This window comes from Uloborus diversus, chromosome 2 (genome assembly GCF_026930045.1).
Source record: "Uloborus diversus isolate 005 chromosome 2, Udiv.v.3.1, whole genome shotgun sequence".
NCBI classification, from domain to species: Eukaryota; Metazoa; Arthropoda; class Arachnida; order Araneae; family Uloboridae; genus Uloborus; species Uloborus diversus.
This window is the reverse complement of record NC_072732.1, coordinates 151,672,036-151,689,660: the sequence shown is the minus strand read 5'-3', so window position 1 is coordinate 151,689,660 and position 17,625 is coordinate 151,672,036.

Sequence of the window (17,625 nt, the reverse complement as noted above, 5' to 3'; positions counted from 1 at the left end):
TAAATGGCAGTCCAGATTAAGCGACGTTCTGTTTAATATGATCCGGATTAATGAGGGTTCACTGTATTTTCAAACGTAAATAATCTCGAATCCAATCCTCTCGAAAAGACGGATACAAAGGAGGGGACGCCCCTCCTTTGAGGGATCCTGCATTGGCAGTTTTTCGAAATTGAAGTTCTACAACGCAAGTGTAGGCCATCTTTGACTACATTAAGGAACGAAATGGGGTTCGAATCTCCCTCCTGCAAACTTTTTGGAGCTGAAGTTGCAAAAGGGCTGCTTCAGACGATCAGAGGCGGCGAGTGGGGTTAAAAGTGCGGGGGCAATTTTTTTTTAGGAAGTTGAACACGATTTTAGGTATTCTTGAGTGACTGTGTGTGGGGGGGGGGGGAGGGAAACTTGATGTTCTTTCGTGTAAATGTTTTGGAATTGAAGTTTTAAAAACGAGATTTTTGTAGAGTTTTGTCAACGTTTGGAGAACGGAAAAGAGTTTCCAGAGTTATCCCCTTAACTTTTCTTTAAAATAAAGTCTAATTACTAATAATAATATTAAAAACGAAGAAGCTTGGACTGTTTTTGGTAATGTACGGGTAAGGAAGACTTTTCCCGGAAAAAAATCTTAAACTGATATCTTAAAGACACAAATTAAAGCCATCTTTAGCAAACTTCGAGCAAGGGGGGTTTGGTTGTTCGCTCTCAGAAGTTTCAAAGTTTAAAACGTTTTTTAAACGTCTTTTAAAACGCTATTTCAGACTTCTCTTCTTCTGATTTGAGGAGGAACAAAAAGGTTCGGAGGTTCTCCTATTATTATTATTATTATTATTATTGTTATTATTATTATTATTATTGTTATTATTATTATTATTATTATTATTATTATTATTATTATTATTATTATTATTTGAACTGATGAAATCCTAAGAACTCAGTTTCAAACTTCCTGTGGGAAGTTCAGAAAAAGTCCTCCGGATTTTTTTTTTTTTTTTTTCTAAGTTGGAGCCTTAAAAACGCAGTTTTACGCTATCTACGGGGAATTCTTTTCCTGATATTTTCCCCTCAAACTGGAGTCTTCATAAGGCAAATTTAGGTCATCTTTGAATTTAAAGGAGAGAAGGAGTGCTCTCGGAGATTTTCTCTTGGAAAATTTTCAAAATTCAAGTTTTAAAACTGAAATTTTAGACAACATTTGGTGACGTTCGGGTAATCTCACCCAGACTGGTTTGAAATTAAAATCTTAATGTTGAGGAAATCTTTGATGATGAAAAAAGTGCGAGTGCAATCGCCCCCCCCCCCCCCCCCCCCCCGAATCTGCAGACGATCTTTAGTGGTGTTAAAAAGATGGGCTTGGAGTTTATTTAGCAAAATTTAAGTCTAATAACGCGATTGTAGACATTTCAGGTAGAGTTAGGCGAATAAATGACTTTCCAGTGACTTTCCTCCGGTAATTTTTTGACACTAAAGTTCCAAAAAAGCGCAATTTTAGATGACCTGCGATTATGTTCGAGCGAGGAGGTTTCGAAATTCTGTCCCGGAATTACTATGAAATTGAAGTTCTAAAACGCAACTTTAGAATAAATCTTAGGAAACGAATCCGTTCGGGGACCTACTTGGATAAATTTCTATATTTTATTCGTGTCAGATAAACATGTAAGCTAAAAAATTGATCTCCTCCTCCTTGAACAATTTCTGGATCCGTTCATGAACAAAGAGCAATCTTGACTACTCAAAAAAGCAAAAAAAAAAAAGAAAGAAAGAAAAGAAAAGAAAAAAGAAACAAAAATAGTGCAGTCATTTTTCAACCAGCGAAACTAGCTATTTTAATCGAAGTCTCCGCTTTTGACGTACTTTAAATGACGTCAGTTTCTAAATTATTATTCATTGATTGGTTTCAGGATCAAGTTTTCAGAAAGCATTAAATTATTCCCAACATAAGCGTCATAGTCATAGGATGCAGTAATTCATGGTGTCACCAGCAGACTTTTTTCACTGCAGCAAAAGTCATCTTCTGGAAACTACTCGTATTTTAAACGGTTGAAATTTCCCCTCAACGAAACGTTTCTCCCCGTAGAAAGCGCTGAAATTTAGGGGTGAAACAGAAATTTAGAGTATTCCTCTATTTCGAATAAATCAAGTCTTTTCCACAAGAAACATTTATTGCGCATTTAACGCATATTGTTAAATGAAGTTCTAACTAATCTTCTCCAATAACGTTGTTGAAGTATGCATATATAAAGGGCATTCCATAAAAAATGATAGGTTTTTTTTTACGTAAAGGCAACACTTCTTCAACGAAGAAGAATCTGAAATATTTCTAAAAACTAAAGTGGAAGTTTGCGTGGTTGTGTTGTGCACAGGGCCGGTTCTAGTAGTTCTGCCGTCCTAGGCGATATTGACAAGTGCCGCCCCCTCCAGCCATTGAATATTATTATTAATAACAATAATAATAGTAATATAAAATAATGATATATTAATAAAATAAAAATAGTTAAGTCCTCAAAATTAAAGTGAGTTTCTAGTTAAATTCCAAACTGGGTTTTGTATATGATGAAGGTGACGGGTGTTTCTTTGTTTCTACCCGATGGCGATAAGACCCCATTTTGTAAGCTTTGATAGATATCAAACCTTGTTTTAATTGTAAAAGTAATTTTTAGTGTTGAAAACATTATTTTTTTGGAATCAAACCCTTGTTACTCTAGATTTATTTACATTCCCCATCACGAGTCGGGGATTGTGTAAATAAACCGGTAAATGTGATAAATATTGAATAATTGATCACATTTACCAAGTTTATTGATGATTGTGTTTAATCACCGGTAATTATATACAATCACCAATTTATCCCATTTACCGTAACATGTACATTCTTAACTTATTCAGCAAATGCAGCCCAACTACAAGCAATAAAATAGTTAACAATGGCTCCCCACCAGATATTCCTAACACTTTATCAAACTGTGACTGAGTTGAATTCTCAAAATGAGACTTTACTTAAGCTAACAAATTCAACATCGTGTTTCTACAACATTAATTTTATTGCTAGTATACAGTACCTGAGACAACAACACTGAAAAGCACGAAAAGCAGAAATTCGTGCGTTTCTGCAGAAAATTAGTAGTAAAAATCCAGGCCTTTTGTTGTTAAGTTGAAGATCACTTAGGTTTTTTTTTCTTTTGTTCTGTAACTATGTCGACAACCTTAACCACGAGAAAAACACAATATTTAACAGAAACGTGCAAAAATGATGTTTGGTTTATGTACAGGAAGCGGGGAAAAGGTTGCTGGGAACCACTAATTTATGAGCCACTTGTTATAAAACACGTTTAATGAAAGCAAGTTAGAGGTTGGTCACAAATGCTGTCACCAAGGGAGGGGCTGCCACCTTTGAGGAGTGAAGGAACACGGGAAGGGGAGGGGGTGAAACTGACAGTTTCTGACAGGGGGATGGGAGGGGGAACTAGAAGTGTGACATCACGCATTTTTATGGTGATAAGGGGAGGACTTGAGAAGGTAAGGTAAAGTGATATTTTCTGTGGGGGAAGGGGGTTAAAAATGTTAGAAAAAAAGTATTCTATCATTTATGTACAGCCCCTTTACAGAAATGAAATTATTCCCAGTGTGCATTGCAGATCAAAAATAGATTTAGTTTGTGCAACGGTCCCAAAGATTGATTTCAAAATGAACGTTGGTGTATGCATTTCATGATACTTAAATAATTATAACCATATGTGAAGAAAGATGTCTGTCTTTTTGAATTACATGTAATTTAGTAAAAATAGGAATTAAATCTAATTTTTAAAATGCCATCTAGCCAGCAAAAAAAAGGTTAAGATTTTTTTTTTTTTTTTGATCGTAATTTGGCTGTAACCAAACAACTATCCATTTTGTGCCGTTACTGAGCAAAAAATATTAAATAAATATATTTTTCTGTAAATTACATATTTTATTGCATTTTGCAGAAGTAGAGTTTATGTTTATCAAAAATTTCATGCAATGAAGCAAGATTCTAATAACGGAGTCTTTGTAGACCGTGATGGACGTCGGACTCGTCACCGAAAGATCGCGGGTTTAATGCAAGCCGGTCAAAAATCCTCCATGTTTGTTAATGATGACTGGGGCACGTTGAATATGTCGTGGTCACAAAGTCCTCCAACAGAATCGATACCTCTGGGGAGTGCTAGACTAGGGATTAAAATTAAATAAAAAAAAACAAGAGTTTTCTTTTGGGCTCCATCCAACTACAAATAGTTGCCGGGAGGGAACACCTTGGAGTGTGATGTAGGGTGTTATGTGCTAAATTGTTACGTTTGTTGCCAAGGAATTGCCCGTAAATTCGATCGTATTAGGCGTTACTCGAACCTCACAGTAAATTAATTTAGCTCGAGCTCGAATCCCAAAATTGTGACATTGGCTTCATAGACGAGAGGAGATGAAGCTTTTGTTGTGCCTGACCGTCCTCGACTTATTTCCGATTAGGAGTTTTTCTGGCTTTCTCTTATTCAATACGCAAACGCGTAAGAGTACATTTAGAATGCCTCCAAGATCAAACTGAGCCAACCAATCAATCATTGTATTTGTCAAGGTGAAATGTCTTAATAATGAGAGAAAACTCTTGAAACAGCGCAGAATGTTTATAGAAAATACAAATTTCCTATGAAAAAGCCTTTATTTATGAAAAAATCTAAGGTAAAACATAATTCCTCTTCCGAAAATAAATCTAAGATTTATCTGTCAAAGAGATAACGAAAGCTATTTAGATTTATTCAAATCGCAAATCAAGTAAACTAACGGAAATTACTTCCCTCTGCTAGTCTTGACCTAAACAAACGTAAATAGAGTTGGCCTAAATTAGAGCAATCGATGAGTCCATGAATAATTTCATTTCCACGCATCACCCTATATTTAGATCTTTAAATTCACAGAAGCCTAATTGTTATTCGATACTTTCGAGTCTTGATTGACCAAACTACGTCAGAATCTTTAATAAAATGTGTCATTTCTCAAGTAATGAAAGAATTTTTGAAGGTACAGTACAGATGTTTCACTTAATTGGTTATAAAATTTCAACCAAGAAAAAAAATAAACAAAAAAAATTAATTTGAACTTTGACATCTTGAATTCAAATTATGTTTTTCGCAATCACGAGTGTGTGTATGTAGGCCTGTGTGTTTGTGTATGTGGAGGGGGGAGTGTGTGTGTAGGCATGTGTGTTTGTGTATGTGGGTAGTTGTATGTAAGCGTATTTGTGTGTGCGTGGTGGTGTGTGTGTGTATGTGTTTGTGTGTGTATGTGTAGGTGTCTGTCTGTATGTATGCGTGTGTATGTGTAGGTGTCTGTCTGTATGTATGCGTGCGTGTGTGTGTGTGTGTGTAGGTTTATGTGTAAGTGTGGGCAAGTAAGTGACGCAACCTGGAGACGGTTTTCGCTAGAGGAGCAGCATCGTGAGGTGGCCGGCCGACCGTGGTGCTGCAGAGGGAGGCGAGGGGAAAATAAAATCATAGGAATTCAAAACTGTCAAATGAGAACAATAAGCAATCGTGATTGCTTTTTTGAATCGAAACTACTTCTATAAGCTTGGTTTAGTCCTAAAGAGTATGAAATAAAGTAAGTATATGATTTCTTGATTACAACACTCAAACATTGCTGTTAATTTTAATATCTCTTACTTATGTAAGGTGTGATGAAAGAGGAGAACAGGGAGGATGGCAGTTTGGTAGGGGCAAACAACACCTTTGTGCGACTTAATAGAATCAAGTTGGGAATTTTTTAATTTTCGAATTTTCTAGGTTGTTCAATCTTTGTTTATAACAGTAGTTTAGCTTACTAGTTGATTAGGCGCTATAACCTCACGTTTTTACTTCCTTTTACAAAGAAGGAAGTATTGTATTCGCGAAAAAATTTCACTCAAAAATAGGCCTCAATTTACATTTTTCTCACCCCGAATGAATGTTTAGTTTTTCTTTTTACCCGACCACACGTGGATACATGCCTAGGAATCAGGGCCGGATTAGCCATAGAGCAGAAGTAGCAAATGCTACGGGCCCCGCGCTTTTGGGGGCCCCGCGCCATGAGAAAAAATTCATGAAAAAACTACTTTCCGTACTTTAATCCGTTTAAGTTTCTCTCGATCTTCCTTTTTTATTTAGATTTAGCTTTTCTAAATGCTCAGGTAAATTAAAAATCTTATTTTTTTCGATAGATTGCTTTCCAGAAATTTCTCCTAATTAATTTCTTAAAAACGCAATTTTCTTTGATCTTTCTTAATGGAAGGAGGAAAAGCTTCGTTGGGTCAGAAAAGTTTCAAAGCTGACCTAAAAATTACAATTTTAGGCAAAGTTTGGAGAAAGGAGAAATGGTTTTTTTCTGGATTTTTTTTTTTTTTCTTTTTTCAAAATGAAGTCAATTTTAAGGTATCTTAGGAAATTTAAGGAAGTTCGGGTCCTAAAATTTTCAGCTATTCAAGCCCTCCCCCCCCCCCAAAAAAAAAGAAAATTTTGGTTGTTTCGTAAGGGGAAGGGGTTCTTTCCTGAAATTGTGCTCAAAACTGAAGTCAATTTCAGGCTATCTTTGGGAGGAAGGATTTGAGGGATCGACCCATGGTATAGCTGAAAACAAATTTTCAAGCTATTGGAGAAAAGAATGAGGGTCTGAACTCCCCCAGAAACAATTCTGACTTCAAGTTTCAAACCGCGGTTTCAGATTATCACTGGAGACGTTATCGGGGGGGGGGGGGGATACGAGTTTGCTTCCCATAATGTTAGAAACTGAAATCTTCAAGACGCACAGGCTATCTTTAGGTAAAGAATGGTGGTTTGGAGCCTTTCCCCCTCGAATGTTGAGAAGCTAGGGAAGTAGGTGGGTATTCTCTTTTGGAATTGTTTTGAAATTTTGAAATCGAGATGGTTCAAGGGCTTCCTCCAGATTTTTTCAGAATTTATGGTCTAAAAACTCAAATTTAAGCACTTTTTCTTCATAGCAGCAGAAGGAGTATGCTGAAATTCTTAAAGCACAAATCCTAAAACCACATTTTAAAGGCTCTCTTTGGTGATGTTAGACAGGCGAAAGGGTTACCATCCAGAAATTATTCGAAAGTGGCTTTCTTCTTAAAGCTTTCGAAATTGGAGTCCTGAAAAAATAATTGTTAGCCATCCTTAAACTTTGTTTACTTAACTTAAAATCAATTTATCACCATCAAAATGTGCCGCCCGCGAAACGAGCCCGTAGATCCGGAACTGTAAACAGCAGTAAGCAAAATTAAGAGATCATGATAGAAGAAATAGAAAAGATTCTGAGATTTCACACTTATGCTCAGCGAAATAAATGAATCGTTAAGAGAATATTATTTTTTGATGAAGTAAAATAATTATGTGCATAAGAAAGACTTTAAATATCGTTTTTAATTTCTTCCTCTCAGTGGTAGGGAACTAAAAAGTTGCCACCCACGTCCCGAACCTAACCCCTTTCTTTTGCATCACCAAAGGTAGTCGAAAACTTTTTTATTCCAACTTGAAATTCAGAAAAATTCAGGTAGAAAATTGTTTAACATAATCGAAAACCCGCTAAAATTGCTTTCTGGAACTTCAGTTTCGAAAAAATTCCATGGGTGTAATCCCGAGCCCGATCCCGTCCTATAAGGTCGTCTAATAAGGTGGCCTACAAATGCGTATTTTGCACCAAATTTCGAAAAATTTCAATGGGAGTGTACCTCTCCCCTTCCAACATTGTTAACAATGGTCTGAAATGTACTTTTAAGACTTCAACTTCAAAAAAATTCTGGGTTGCTTCGGAGAGTGCCTGAACCCCCTTCCATAGCGAAACGTAACCCGCGATGGCCTACTATTTATCACGTTTTCACAACTTAAGTTTTGAGAAATTTCCAGGGGATGGCTTTCGCGAACTCCGCCCCAAAATCACAAAAGAACGTAAAAAGATACCCTTTCAGAGTATATAATTTCGAGAATTTTTGCTTGTGTTTTTAGATTAATAACAGATAATAAATTCAAAAATTTTCCAATGGGCCCGCCCCCCCATCTTTCCTCTCTCTCTACAACATCATTAAGGATAATCTACAGTTTTATTTAAGACTTCAATTTTAAAAAACTGCCTGGAGAGTCGCTGTGAATCCAAATTTTTTTCTTTGATCTTACCTAAGATAGGATGCAATCACGTTCTTCGATTTCAGTTTCTCCAAATAATGGCCTCCGAATCTTCTCTTCTTAATATCATCAGGGGTCGTTAGATTTGAGTTTTTAGAATGGAAATATCAAAAATTTTCCGGGGTAAGCCCCCGGACCACCCTTCCTTTATATTGCCCAAAAATTGCGTTTTTGGAATTAAAAAGTTAAAGTTTAAAACGTGTAGTAACGGGAAGACAAGGGGCAATAAGAGGAGCATAACATCGTAAAGCTCTAAAGGTATATCCACATTTATGTATTCATGTGTGTTATAAGTTACGTCTCCCGTCTCCCTGAAGAAGTGCTATATATTTACTATATCATTCGAAAACGTGGGCCCCCTGGAAACATTTGCTACGGGCCCCGCGCTGGCTTAATCCGGCCCTGCTAGGAATCTACAGACACCCGAAATATCCATTTTGACGACCCCCGAGTTAATTACAACGAATTTTCTCGTGACGTCTGATGTACGTATGTATGTGCGTATGTGTGTATGTGTGTATGTATCTCGCATAAGTCAAAAACGGTATGCCGTAGAAAGTTGAAATTTGGTACGTAGACTCCTAGTGGGGCCTAGTTGTGCACCTTCAATTTTGGTTGCATTCGGATGTTCCTAAGGGGATCTTTTTCCCCTTTTTTGGGGGAAATCATTATTAATTTCGATGTAAGCTCAAGTGGTGTTATAATTTGCCGGACACTTGGCGATGCATCGCCAGTCTTTTGGTCGCGAAGTTTTGTCGCCAACCTCGTGACAAATTTTGCGATTTTTTTTAAAAATTTGGTTTTAATATGGCCACTGTTGGTGATATTTACAGAGTAAACAATTGAATCACATTAAAATTGCCAATATGAGAAAATGACATTAAATTGGAGTAAAAGGAAGTCATGTGATGCACACATCAGCTCGTTTTGTTATAAATATTGTGTTTTGCTGAAGTGTAATAAATGTCTACAGATTTTTGCTGTTTTTTCTCAATTCGGTCACTTTTTATCTTTTTGTTAGTCATGGATATGTCTCCATGGAAGAGGCAGGCCATTGTCGCGTTGAGTGAAAATCTGATCACACAACAAAAGAAACGAGCTGATGTGCGCATCTCATGACTTCCTTTTACTACAATTTAATGTCATTTTTCCATTATTGGCAATTTTAATGTGATTCAATAGTTTACTCTCTAAATTTAACCAACAATGGCTAAATCAAAACCAGATTTTTAAAAAAAAATCGCCAAATTTGTCGCCAAGTTGGCGACAAAACTTGGCGACCAAAAGACTGGCGATAAATCGCCAAGTGTCCGTCAAATTATAACATCATTTGAGTTTACATCGAAATTAACAATGATTTACCTCCAAAAAGGGGCAAAAAGACCACCTTAAAGACATCCGAATGCAACCAAAAGGGAAGGTGCACAACTAGACCCCACTAGAAGTCCACGTACCAAATTTATACTTTCTAGGACATACTGTTTTCGAGTTATGCGAGATACATACACACGAACACACATACGCACATACATACGTCACGAGAAAACTCGTTGTAATTAACTCGGGGATCGTCAAAATGGATATTTCGGGTGTCTGTACGTTCGTAGGCATATATCCACGTGTGGTCGAGTCGAAAAAACCCCCAACATTCATTCGGGGGTGAGCAAAATAGAAATTAAGGCCGATTTTTGAGTGAAAATTTTTTCGCGAATACAATACTTCCTATTTTGTAAAAGGAAGTAAAAATGATTTGTGCTTTGCTAAAAGCATGGTTTAGAGATCAGGAATTCAAAGAAAAGTGCAAAACTAAGAAAGTTGACTATGCTCAACAGAGTGAAAATGGTGCTGGACGAAAAGGGGGGGGGGACGCGTACTAAGTGGTGGTTTTGATTTATAATTAAATGATGTAAATAAAGGTGATTTTGTGAAAAAAAATGGCTTGATTCCATTACTTTTCACTAGGGTGTAGCTAGCTATCATAACTTAAGGCTTATGGTTTTGTGGTTCAGGATGAAGGCGTTCTTTTTTTGTGGGGAAGAGTTAAGGTTTTATAGGCGTAGAAATTTACAATATGATTGTTTTTGAGGAGAACGTTCCGGGAAACTTTGCTGTAAACTTACTTCGTGCAGCTTCAGAAATTAAACATCGAGACTAAGCTTTTCCATTAGAGCACAGTGTATGCTCATTCTCATATATATAATAGCCAATGATTGAGTAACGCTCCTGACGTCATCAACAATGAAACTCACGCCACGGCATGATAATGTGATGATATGTTTTGGAAATGTTTAAAATGCAGGGAAAGGCTTTATTGTGACAAGGCTGAACTGGATCCGGTAACTTAATTGTTTTACTGGTCAGACTCATTTCAAGGGAATGAAGAGATGAAAAGGGATCAAAAATGACCTCTATCTAACAGAGTTTAGGGTTAATCCACTGGAGTACCGTTAAAATTTCAACTATCAAACTATCAACAAACAGGCAATTGCTTGGTTCAAATACAGAAGCAATTTTCACCTGTCATACCTTGACGGGCGATTTTCTAGTCTAAGCGTAATAGAGAAACTAATTGATGGCCAATTCGCTTTAATAATAAAATACATTGGTTAGTGATTAAAACTTTTTCCGAATAAGATGATTCATTTTAACAAATATTAAAAACATAATAGTAAGTCTACTATCATAAATAGATGCAAAACACGTCGACTAATCCCTTAGAAAACTAGATTTGCTTTAAGACGGCGAAAATAAGACTAACCACCTTTGCTGAAAACTTAGTAATATTAACGAGGTCGACCTGGGATTTTATTCGACATTCATTTAAACAAGTTGAAATTAATTAGTCTGTTTTTTATTCCCTTTAAATTGTTTGAATTAGCCCGGACTTCACTGGATTTGGTGGTTCAAAAAACTCTTTTTTTTTTCTTTTTTAATTTCAGGAAAGAGGAAAGTTTTAAATTTCAAAAAATTGTAGAGATTTGGAATATATTTTTAGTTCTTTGCTTCAAGAAATGGAAAAAAAAATATGAATACAGTTTATCGCAGTGCTTCTCAACCTTTTTTACTTTACGGCATACTTGGTAGCCGGCTCAATCCTTACGGTACACTAAACTAAATTCCAATATGTCAATATGAACGATGCTTTCATCATTCCCTAGTCAAGACAGGAAAGAGAAAAACACAGCGTTTCCATAAGGATATAACAATTTATCTTTTAAGAATGTGAAATATTTTTGAAATATTTCAGTTTCTTTAGAAATTGAATTGAAGTTCTTCATGAAGTTTAGTGCTTATTACGGCCAGAAAGTTCGAAACTTTCACACCAATAGCCGCGTTCACAACACACTTTTCGACCCGGTAAATCCCCGCTCTGACTCCGCAAAAAACCGATTGAAAAATTGCCCGTTTGGGGCCGTGGTAACCCGATCGGTAGAGTGTCGGATTCGGGGCCGGAGGGTCCTGAGTTCGAACCTCGATGGTCGAAGACCCATCGTCGTCATTAAAGGGGACTGGGCGACGTTAAATATGCTCGTGGTCTCAATGTCCTCCAAGTGAAACGATACCTCTGGGGGTGCTAGCACCAGGTAGCTATTAGCTCCTGGACTAGTTCTAAATTCTCATCAACTGTTCGATCCGGTGATGGTGCTGCCATCTATCGGTATATAAAATAATGCAGGCAAGGCACTTAGTATGCAGTCCTCGACATAAATACAGTTGTAGTCAGTTGTGACTCTGAATAGGAATAGGAATAGGAAAATTGCCCGTTTCCATCTAAAAAAAGGTTTCCCCAGAAAGCGGTTTTTACCCAGCATCCTTAGCGGCTAGTAGACGAACTTGCTTCGCGTAATGCATTCTGGGTAAAAACTCCGCTTTCACCTGCTTCAATCCCAGAAGCAAGTAGGAGTAGAAAGATTCCACATATACTCCGCAAATAACCGGAATGCGGTGAAAAGCAGATTTTTTCCGGGGTCGAAAGTGTCCATGGAAATGGCCCCAATGTGCCGAGGCACACCAGTTGAGAAGCACTGGTCGCAAGGTGGGTGCGCCAAATAAGGGTATGGTAAACGAATAAGCCACATTTTTTTGGTGTAGCATAACAAAAATTCGCTAGATCGTAACTTCATCATCACCAGAAAGCCTAACTGATGATGAAGCATTTTCGACAAGTGGTTTGTTGTCTCCAATCAACAGTGTAGCAAACGTTATTATAGAAGAATAATGTCAAAAATACCTAATCTTATTTCACAGTATGTTTTGTTTCGTCATATGTTTAAAATTTACTGAAAAATAACCTTAAGGAACTAAATTTTATAGAAATTCTATATATATATATATATATATATATATATATATATATATATATATATATATATATATATATATATATATATATATATATATATATATATATATATATATATATATATATATATATATATATATATATATATATATATATATATATATATATATATATATATATATATATATATTCGTTTCGTTTTTCTTTGCGGAAGAAGAGGCATATTTTGCTGTGAGAAATTTATTTTAAAAGTTATAAAAAGTATCTTTGACACAATGTGTAATCTTAGATAGTTCAGAAAATATTGATTTGATGCTCAAGACCCGACTATAACTTTTGAGGACACTGGGAATGAATATTATTTCGTGTTCCGCCCCTCCCCCTATTGTTTATGCTGTGTAATGAATAATTAAAAAAATTAATGCGCACATTTTACCGCAACTAGGCCAAATTTAAGGATATTTTAAATTTTCACAGCAATAACTCATAAGATGTCGTCAAATTTGGCATCGTTGCAATAAGAAGTAAATGTCAAAAAAGGAAGAAAAAAAAAAGTGACTATTCTGGAACTTTTTAATGTAACAATAGACTGTATATAGTGATGGGTCTGAAATAATGCTACTCTTTAAAAAAATGCTACTGGTCTAATGACCTCTTAAGTTTTAGTTCCCTGGGCTCGTGCCCCATGTGCCCATGCCACAATCTGACTCTGTTGATGAAAATAACTTAGTGCTAATATATACGAAAAAATAGGCTCGTTCAGACGGAACTTCTACTTCTTGTTACTCAGGGGTGATCCCCCCTCCCCCCAAGAGCAATGACACCACCTCAATTAAACTCTCCCCCCTCCCAAGAACGACTGTCCCTCTACAAAAAAGAAGAAATATCCCTGAAAACAATCCCCGAAAATTTCAAATGGCGCATTCTGCTCTATGATTCTTTCCCTCCCCCCCCCTAGGTGGGCACCCCTGTTTTACTCTTTACAAATGGGCTAGCATTATTTCAACACAGTTATTCGTCTTGCCTTTCCGATATTTTTGTAGCGTCCACAAAGAAACAAACATTACAAGAACACTTACTCTTACTCTTAGCTGTCACGCATTGTTTTAAGTGTCATTACCTGTGATAGAAAGAGACATTTTGAGTAGTTTTATCACAAGATTTTGTTTCATGAATACAAATAATACAAGCTAGAAATCTTATTTTCGATAGCAACAGTAAAGATTAGTCTTAAGAACTACGCAGAACATCAAAAGTTAGTCAGTTTGAAGAAAATAATTCAATGACATGCAATCACAAACACACACACAAATGCCCGTGACGGAACGGGACCATTGCGTCACGGGCATTTTATTGCGTATTCATCAATTATTTTATTTAAAAACGATAAGTTTAATGTTCTACGAAATTCTTATGACAAATCTTTACTGTTGCTATCAAAAATAAAATGCCTAGTTTGTTTTATTTATATTTACTAGTATAAAACAAAATATACTGAAAAATGTCCCATTCCTCCAAATGGAATGGCCCTAAAATTTAAATTATCCTACCAAAATTAGACAGAGCGATGAAAATTCACTTTCCCTCTTTTTTTTTCGTTCTTTTAGCAACTTGTCATTTCTTATAATAAATTCCATCAACTTTTCCTGTTTCTTTCTGTCCAAAATTAGTGGAATTTTCAAATTATTAAAAGAAGCAAGAAGAAATGCTGTCAGCAAACTATCATTTTCAGTCATGTAATTATTTATTCAACACGAATTTCTCTTGGAAAACTAAATGCAACCCCTTTTCTTGTCATAAGATAGTAGCTGTTTCTTTGACAATATTAGTTTTTTCCTCGCAATCTTTTATCCTCGGTGTTCCGACATGCGGCGCAAAAATTATACTTTTTGCGAGCAATTTTGAAAATTGATTAATGATTAATGCATTGTATTTATTTATTTATGTCCTTTTTTTATAGCGACAGTCCCTTTACGTGCTTATCAGCTCATCTTTTTTCTACAGTGCTGGCAGGAATTAATTCACACGATATCAGCTTTTTATCCGCAAAATTTAATTAACGTCATCAATGTGTGTTGCATTGTAAACAAGAAATCTTGAATGTAGTTCTACCGATAATTCTTTTAAAATCTTCTTCAAGAATATATCTGTCATACAGAAAACATACTAAAATACAAATCAAAACGCGAAATCAGCAAATAATTATTATAATTAAGTCATTGTATTATTAATAATAATGGAAAGAATATCAGTATTAATGATGATATCTGAAGATTATTCTTCTAAACTAGCTTCATGCTTTTCATGTCTTAACTTGAAATTTGCTCCCTTTTTTTTCTGCCGGTAAAATACTTTTTTAAATGAAATGATTACGTTGCTTCATTTGACTTAGATAAGCAGATGTCACTACATCTCAAACCGGGGGCCGCGGCAGCCTGGGGTGCCGTAGGAAGAGGTGAGGGGTGCAGAGAAGTGTCCGTGATATAAATATATATGTAAGGGTAAGTGCGTTAAGTAATGCCCGGTTGACTAGTAAGGAAATCCTCCATTTTTTGATACAGTATAACAAAAAATTCACTAGATCCTCTTTCAAAGTCATCAAAGAACCTAACTGATGATAAAGCGTTATCAACAGTCCAGTTTTAACTACCGGGAAACAGTGCAACAGCGAGCTCAACCGGTAGCTACCGGTTAACCGATCACGTAAGAGCTAATGATCACGTGCTTCAATCAACCAATCAACAGCCTAAAATGGTAACCGGTGCGGCAACCGATAGATGATAGAACGCTGCGGTTAGTAACCGGTTACTCACCGGTCGACGGTGAGGTTCGTCAAACGCAACCAGTGTAGCAAAAGTTGTTGCAGAAGAGTGATGTCAAAACCAACTGATCTTATTTTACGGTAATTTTTGTTTCTACATGGTTCCCTGAAGGTTAACTAGAATAAAAAAAGTTGCATATTGATCTTGAAACCTAAATTTTGCAGTTGATTAATTCAAAAAGAAAAATGCTGTGCGCTCTCTTTTTCCCCGAGATTTAATAACCTAGAAAAATAGATTGTAGTACGATAGGATCATGGTTCGCTTTACTAACAGCTATCCTTATAATATAACACTGGAGTATTTGGGAGGAGGATATGATTCTGTGCTGCATATGCTGCACATATTTCGCAAACTGTGCCTTGATGAGGGGAAAAAATCCTGAAAATTATTTACACAATAAAGATGGACTAGGGTGCCCTGAGGAAATTCAAATTCTTCAAAGGGTGCCGCGACTCGAAAAAGTTTGAGAACCCCTGTGCTAGGATTGTCACCTATCTCGGTGGTTAGCGGAAGAATAGGGGCGAGTGTTGTACCTTGGGACACTTTTCATATTTTTATTTTTAAAGTCAATTATTTGAATCAAATTTCAAATCTAAAAGTCACATTAAAATACCCCAACATACTTCTATGCAATATCTTTTTTTAAATTTAGACAGTTGAAAATAAAACGTTGTCAGCCATTTAAAGTAAAAGTTCCAACCTGTCCCAAGGTACAACAGCCTATTGTACCTTGGGACACACTGCAAACCTTCAATAAATATAAATAGGAGTGAGCATTTATTGCAATTTATACATTGAATAACAATTTCAAACGAGCTTAAAAAGAAATTTTCTGTTCGAAAACGTATGTGAATAAATGTTTTGGAAATACTGTTATTTTTTCTTTTTTTTTTTTGGGGGGGGGGGGTTAATTTCTACTTCTAATTAATAAAAAACAACCATTGGAAATTTGGCTCTGAATGAAATATTGCGTAATATTATATAATTAAACATTACATCTTATGGACGCGCAACCATACTGTCTATTACGCGTATGAACTATCCTTAGTAATTTGTATCAAGAAAAAGTATTTTTTTTTTTTTTGGTTTTATTATGCAAAAATTAATTACATATGCTTCATCAAGCACAACTGATAAATAGATTTATCAGTTAAAACAGAAAACAAATGAAAATAGCGATTGTTTTTCATAATTATTACTAACCCAGGCAACGCCGGATATTTTTGTTAGTTGATAAATATATTTATGGAAACATTCAAAGAGCTTTTAGTGTTTTTTTTCTTATACTTTAAAGTTTAATTCAAAATTAGTTATTTTTAAAAAACATATTCTGAAAATTTTGAATAGCTCAATTTGATTTCTTTAGTTTTTTTACAATAAGAATTATTAAAATGTACAAAAAAATGCATAGTGATACAATTTTTCTAAAGAAAAGTAAGTAGAAAACATATCAAATAAAAATTTTGCCATAAAACTGATCGTTAGTATCGATCATTATAAATTACAATTTATATCATAAAGGAGTGCGTTGTATGTTAAAAAATAAGAAATTTAAATCATTTAAAAGTACATTGAAACAATAATGAATTCACCCGGAAAAACATGCCAATAAAAATTTCAAAAAAGGAAAACATGGCAGCTTTTCATTTAAAGATTTTTATAAACCTATACATTCCAGCCTTTAAAAAAATAATAATAAAAGTTACTTTTTTTTTCGGAACAAAACTTTTGCTTGTTGAAAAAATAAATAAATAAAAATAATAATAACAGTTAAAAAAATAAAAACAAGCCTGTTAAAAAGGTAAACGGTATTCCAATGTTTACGCATTGTGAGGAAATTTAAATGGGAGAAACTTCGCCACATAAATACATTATTGCACAAAAAAACATGAAAATTTCCACAAATTTTTAAATTATTTGTTAAAGATCAAATTCAAAAAAAAAAAAGCCATTAAGTAGCATAAAAAGTTACATTAAAATAAAAATGAAAAAAAAAGGAAAATTAAATTAAGCTATTTCGTAATCCGACAAATCAAAACTAAACAGTATTAGCAAGCAACCATGTTACTGTATTCAGCCAAGGAACAATTAAAGTGTAAAATAATTCGCCAGATATATGTATTAATTAATTAAAAAACAATAAAAGTTCCATCAAAATATCAAAAGAACAAACATTGGCGACAGTAATTTTTGCAATATAAAATGTTTTCGCCAATTTCACATGTTCCGCGACTCGATAATTCCCCCATGATTTTAATGTGAATATTAAATGGCAAGAAATATAATGCTGTCAAATTTTGTGACGCCAAAGAATTACATATATGTGCGTCACGATGCATTTCAACTC